Source organism: Antechinus flavipes, chromosome 2, assembly GCF_016432865.1.
Source record: "Antechinus flavipes isolate AdamAnt ecotype Samford, QLD, Australia chromosome 2, AdamAnt_v2, whole genome shotgun sequence".
In the NCBI taxonomy this organism is placed as follows: Eukaryota; Metazoa; Chordata; class Mammalia; order Dasyuromorphia; family Dasyuridae; genus Antechinus; species Antechinus flavipes.
Genome location: NC_067399.1, coordinates 627,403,416 through 627,409,091, shown reverse-complemented (window position 1 = coordinate 627,409,091; position 5,676 = coordinate 627,403,416).

Below are 5,676 nucleotides of genomic sequence, written 5' to 3'. Positions count from 1 at the left end.
CTTTCAATAATTAATATTTTTACATAGAAAAGTGATTGAAAGCTATTGACAAAATAAAATAAAAACGTTCAAATTATGTCTCCCTTTTCATTGCCATATATCATTATTTGTAGAGACCTTCAATTATTATTGACCTCAAAATTGGGCATTTCCGGCTCTCTGATAGGCCTTGGGGACCATAAGTTTTAAGTGTCTATTGTATACCTCTCCCCTCTTTTTTTCTGAAAACCTGAACAATGCTTACCTAATTCTAGACTTACACCTCTCCCCTTCTCATTTTTTTGAAGATAAACAAATTTGCATATTCTTTTATTATATAGATTATAGATCCAGATAGAAGTAGAATGAACCTCAGAGGGTATCTAGTTGAATTGTTTCATCTTCAGATGAGGAAATTGAAGCCCAGGAAACTGAAGTGACTGTCACACAGGTAGTAAATATCAGATACAAAATTTAATTTTAGTTCCTCTGACTTCTTGAGTTAATATCTTTTCTACCATATCATGATGTCTCTCTATGAATTAATCCTCTGAGCAAGGAGATTAGAATATTTAAGGAATTTAGTATTTTTTTTTATTATCAAATGTTAGGATTCTTGCAAGATGCTAAGTCATTGGAATTGATAGAAACAAGGATTATGTACTTAGTACTTACTAACTAAGTCGTTCCACAAGATTCACACCTTTAAGAGAGCATATGTAAGCTAGGAGCCTCAACCAGGATGCACTTCGGGAGATTCACAAGCCAGAGAAGTCTGTTTAAGCTCTCAGGACCAAGGAGAGAGATAGGCCTCTAAGAAAGTTAACCGGGCCCAAGGAAGGAGATAAGACTTTGAAGGACAAAATAAAGGATTTGGATTTTAATCCCTGGCTGCACTTGTGATTATTGAACTGAAAGGAAGGCTGCCTCCAGAAACCCCCTGAGAAATCTGCTCCCAGAGAAGATTATATTTTAGAGAGAATATTACAATCAAATCATCTATATTTGACCTCAGCTCCCATTGATCACTGCCAATGTAACCAAATCATTCTTCTTTTCACTACTCTTCACCCTATCCCCTTGGTGTACTGGATTAAGATTATTTACCTTTTTTTCTGACCCAATTGGACTTTCAAACATTCATCAGATTTCCTGACAACAGGGAAAGGTTTTTATTTCCTTTTCCCATATTCAGACTTACCAAACCATAAAATTACAGTCAGGAAGTATGTTAGAGGCCTTCTTGTCCCAAAAAAAAAAAAAATCCTTATTACAACATTCTTGACCTGATCATTTCATTCGTAGTTTGAAGATTCCAGAAATGAAAAACTCGTTACCTGCTAAGGCAATACATTAAATTTTTAGACAGATTTAATTCTCTAGACAAACCTATGCATTAGAAAGATAGAGAAATTGTAGCTCTAAGACTTAACTTGAGGCAACTATGTGGTAGAGTAGATACAGCTCAGAATAGCTTATTCTTGCATAGTTACTCTATGAATAATAGTGCTGTTACTTAAAATAACATTTCTTAGTTCTACTCATTTTACTATTATTTCATGGAAGTCTTTCCACATTTCTCTAAAATCAACCAGCTCATCATTTCTTACAACACGATAATATTCCATCACAATCATATGTCACAACTTGCTTAATCATACTTGATTGATAGACATCCCCTTAGTTTCTGAGTTTTTGCCACCACAAAAAGCCTTGATATAGATACAATCACACACACACACACACACACACACACACACACACATATATATATATATATATATATATATATATATTTTCATATTTTTGAGCATTCATCAATTGGGGAATGATTCATATTCTCACAAATCTGACAAAAATCCTTACATTTTGAAATAATGAGACCTTTACCTAAAAAACTGTCTATAAAATTTTCCCCCAATTTTCTGACTTCTTCCTAATCTTGGCTACATTGGTTTTATTTGTATAAAACTGTTTTAATTTAATGTAATCAAAATTATTTTGTATTTGTATTATTATGTATTAATGTATTTTATAAAAATTTATTTTATATCTCACAATACTGTATACCTCTCATTTATTCATAAATTCTATCAATAAATCTGACAGGTAACATGTTTCATATTCTTCTAATCTGGTTATGATATCACCCTTTATATGTAGATCATGCATTTATTTTGACTTTATCTTAGTAAATGGTGATATTTCTCTATACATATATTTAACTGATATCAAACGGCCTGTCATTTTGGTAGAAAGGGGGGAGAGGGAAGGAGAAAAATTTGAAATTCAAAATCTTGTAAATAATGAAAGCTAAAAAAAGTCTTATAATCTATTTGGGGAGAAAATAAAATACTATTTTAAAAGATATTAGAATAGGAGCAGCTGTGTGGCCCTGAATAAGTTACTTAACCCCAATTGCCTCAGCAATATATATCTATATATAGGTCTATACCTAGATTTTGCCTGACTGCTTTAAAGTTTTCCCAATTTTTTAAAACAAAATAGTGAATTTTTATGCAAAAAATTTAAATATTTACATCACTCAAAAGGTTACTACAATTATTTAAAACTGTATACTAAATATCTATTCTATACCTCTGATTCACTTTTTTATTCCTTTGCTACACCCAGATACTTCTGATGATTACTGTCTTATAATATGACTTGAAATGTGGTACTTGCCAATGAAGATTAAAATAAAGAGAAGGTAATATTTATTGAAAAATAATGTAGTATGATTAAGGTTTGAGTTTCCTGAATCATTATTTAGAAATTCTTTTGAAGAAGCAATCACTAAGAATTAATGAGAATTAATGATTGAGAATTAAGATAAAAATTATCTTAATTTTAGAAGTGATAAAAAATTATTTGCAAACACAGAATATAAATGTCTTGCATATTCAACATCTTTGTAAAAAAAAAAAAGCAAAGAAAGAAAGTAAAGGCTAATGCTAATAGGCAAATGTGCCAATTAGCAAGAACTATTTTTTTTCTCTATTTTCTTTTTTTTCATAATTATAACTTTTTATTGACAGAACCTATGCCTGGGTAATTTTTTACAACATTATCCCTTGCACTCACTTCTGTTCCGACTTTTCCTCTCCTTCCCTCCACCCTCTCCCCTAGATGGCAGGCAGTTTTATACATGTTAAATATGTCACAGTATATCCTAGATACAATATATGTGTGCAGAACCAAACAGTTCTCTGTTGGATTCAGAAGGTAGAAATAACCCGGGAAGAAAAACAAAAATACAAACAGTTTACATTCATTTCCCAGTGAAGAACTATTTCTTAATGGTACAAAATTTAAAAACATATTTTGTATTGCCTAAGTATTGTTTCTAGGTTATATTTCCTTTGGAGTTATTATCCATTGGCTTTGTTGTATCAAGATGAGAACCAGAATGTATTTTCATAGTGCAATAGTATTTTAAAACAATAATAAATTGTGGAGATAACTGGGAAAACCAAGAATCATATTTTTATTTTAAAAGTTCAATATCTACTAGTAAATCTTGATCTTGAAATTGTTGAGTCTAAAGGTGAAAGATGTATAAATTAATATAGGAATTAATTAGGGGAAGGAAAAAGCACTTGTGTCTTTACAATTAGAATTCATTGAGAACTTGTAACATCATTTTATTTCTTTTTTGTGTTCTATTAGGATTGCATTCATGGACTAAAATAAAACTCTTTTTTGGCTTTGCTACAAGTTTTGTATTATTTAATGTCTGAGTAAATACCTGCACTCCTTTTTTAATTTCCTTCACTTAAAGCTCAGTTGCCATCACGGTAGTCATCAAGTTTATTTGAAACCACAAATATAATTTTTATTTGGATCAATAATATTAATATATAATTTATAAAATTATTTGACATTTTAACAACTTTTTTAAAACATTAAAAAATAAGTTTGAAATACTTAGAACCAAAGAAGTTTTAGAAATCTGAAAGAAGGAAATTTTTTTCCTTTTTTTATTCTAATTAATATATTTTTAAGGAATATGTCTATTTCAAAATGTTGGGGAAATATATTACTAAAATGAGGGCAAAAAACTAAAATGATATGTTTCAAGGGAAATTATCTGTAGAAGACAGTCAGAATGTCCAATTTCACAAATCTAGGAATGATTCCTCCAAATCAGAAAAAAATCGGAAAGAACACATAGAATCCTTGTTCTAACCTCATAAACATTCCAACAGAATGGTAAGGATCCCAAATACTGAATCCTATCAATTTATCACATTCCAAGAACTAACCAACAATAATATTAATAACCAAGCTGGCTTTTTCTAACAATGCTTTACTTATATGTAAAGTTGGCAGAAACTTTAGAGTTCAATTACTCTTGTTTTATGAATGAGGAAATTTGAGGACCAGGAGTTTGCGCTATACCCAAAGTCAGTCTCTAAATTAGGATTCAGATACATTCTGACTCCAAAAACCAGACCCTTTAATGTTAATTCATAGTTCCTTGAAAAAAAATAAATATCCCATCAACCTTCAGTGAAAACATGCTCAAATAAGATAGTAATGATTGTCTTCTAGGTATCAGTGAAATAATCCAGATGTAATTATAAATATCTGAGGCAGTGTGATGCTAGCAAAATTGAATGGGAGTCAAGAGACAAGTCAGGTTCATGGTCTGTGTGTTCACAGCATGCCTGTGAAATTCAGGTCACTTGTGGCAGGATGAGCAATTATGCAGAGTTCACAATCATAATCCTTCTATGTGACCCCTTTCAAAGATCTCTTGGCCTGGCAGGATGCCATTGGGTTAGTCTTTGGTGAATTTAATTGGGAATACTCACCTAATAAGGCCACCAAAATTAATCTACAATCTTATTATAGATTACCCAAAGTATGTGCTGACCTCAATCAAGCCATTTCCTGAGCTATTATCCATGTTCTACAGTTTAGGGAGACAGAATAATTCTTTTATCTGACTTGGATTTCTCTCCTTCCTTGAGGTGGGAGAGGGAGAAAGATGTTTGAATGATTTCTGGATATTTTATACTCCTGGCATATTTTGAAGGTTCAAAGCTGATTCTTAACATCAAATTGTAAATGTTCATTTTTATTAAGCTGTATATAAAGCAGTAAAGCAGCAAACTCATAATTGTCATCCCTTTCCCTCCTATTTACTATTGGGTAATAGCTTTAAAAGCAGAGAAACAGCTTGGTAGTCTTTAAAATAAAACAACTTATGAAGAAGCAGGGGCCCAACTTTGGATAGATGGTTTTTACATACAAGTTTTTATTTCTTCCAATTTTTAAGTTTCAAAAATATCTTAAATTTTACTCTAAATAAAGTTATATTCAATTTGTCTCTTGCAATGACATAGACAAATCCAATTACAATATTTGCTCATCACAGAGTTGGAATTTACAAGTTTTGCATCTGGGGAAAATAATAGAAGATAGGAGGGATGGTTCAGGTTCCAGTGATCCTGAAGAGCTAGTTAAGGCAAAGAGTAAAGGAAGAATGGAGTGGTGAGGAGAGGAAGCAATCCTGGGACAAGGTTGCCTAGGAGCCAGGGTGGCCTGGGGAAGATACTCAAAAGAAGCAAGGAAAGAAAAAATGTGAGGAAATGGCAAACTTTCTAAATGTCTTGACCCAAGGGGAAGGAATCACACCCTGGAGGAAAAGACTTCAAGAGCAGGATTGGGAATGGGAGAGACTAGTAGTGG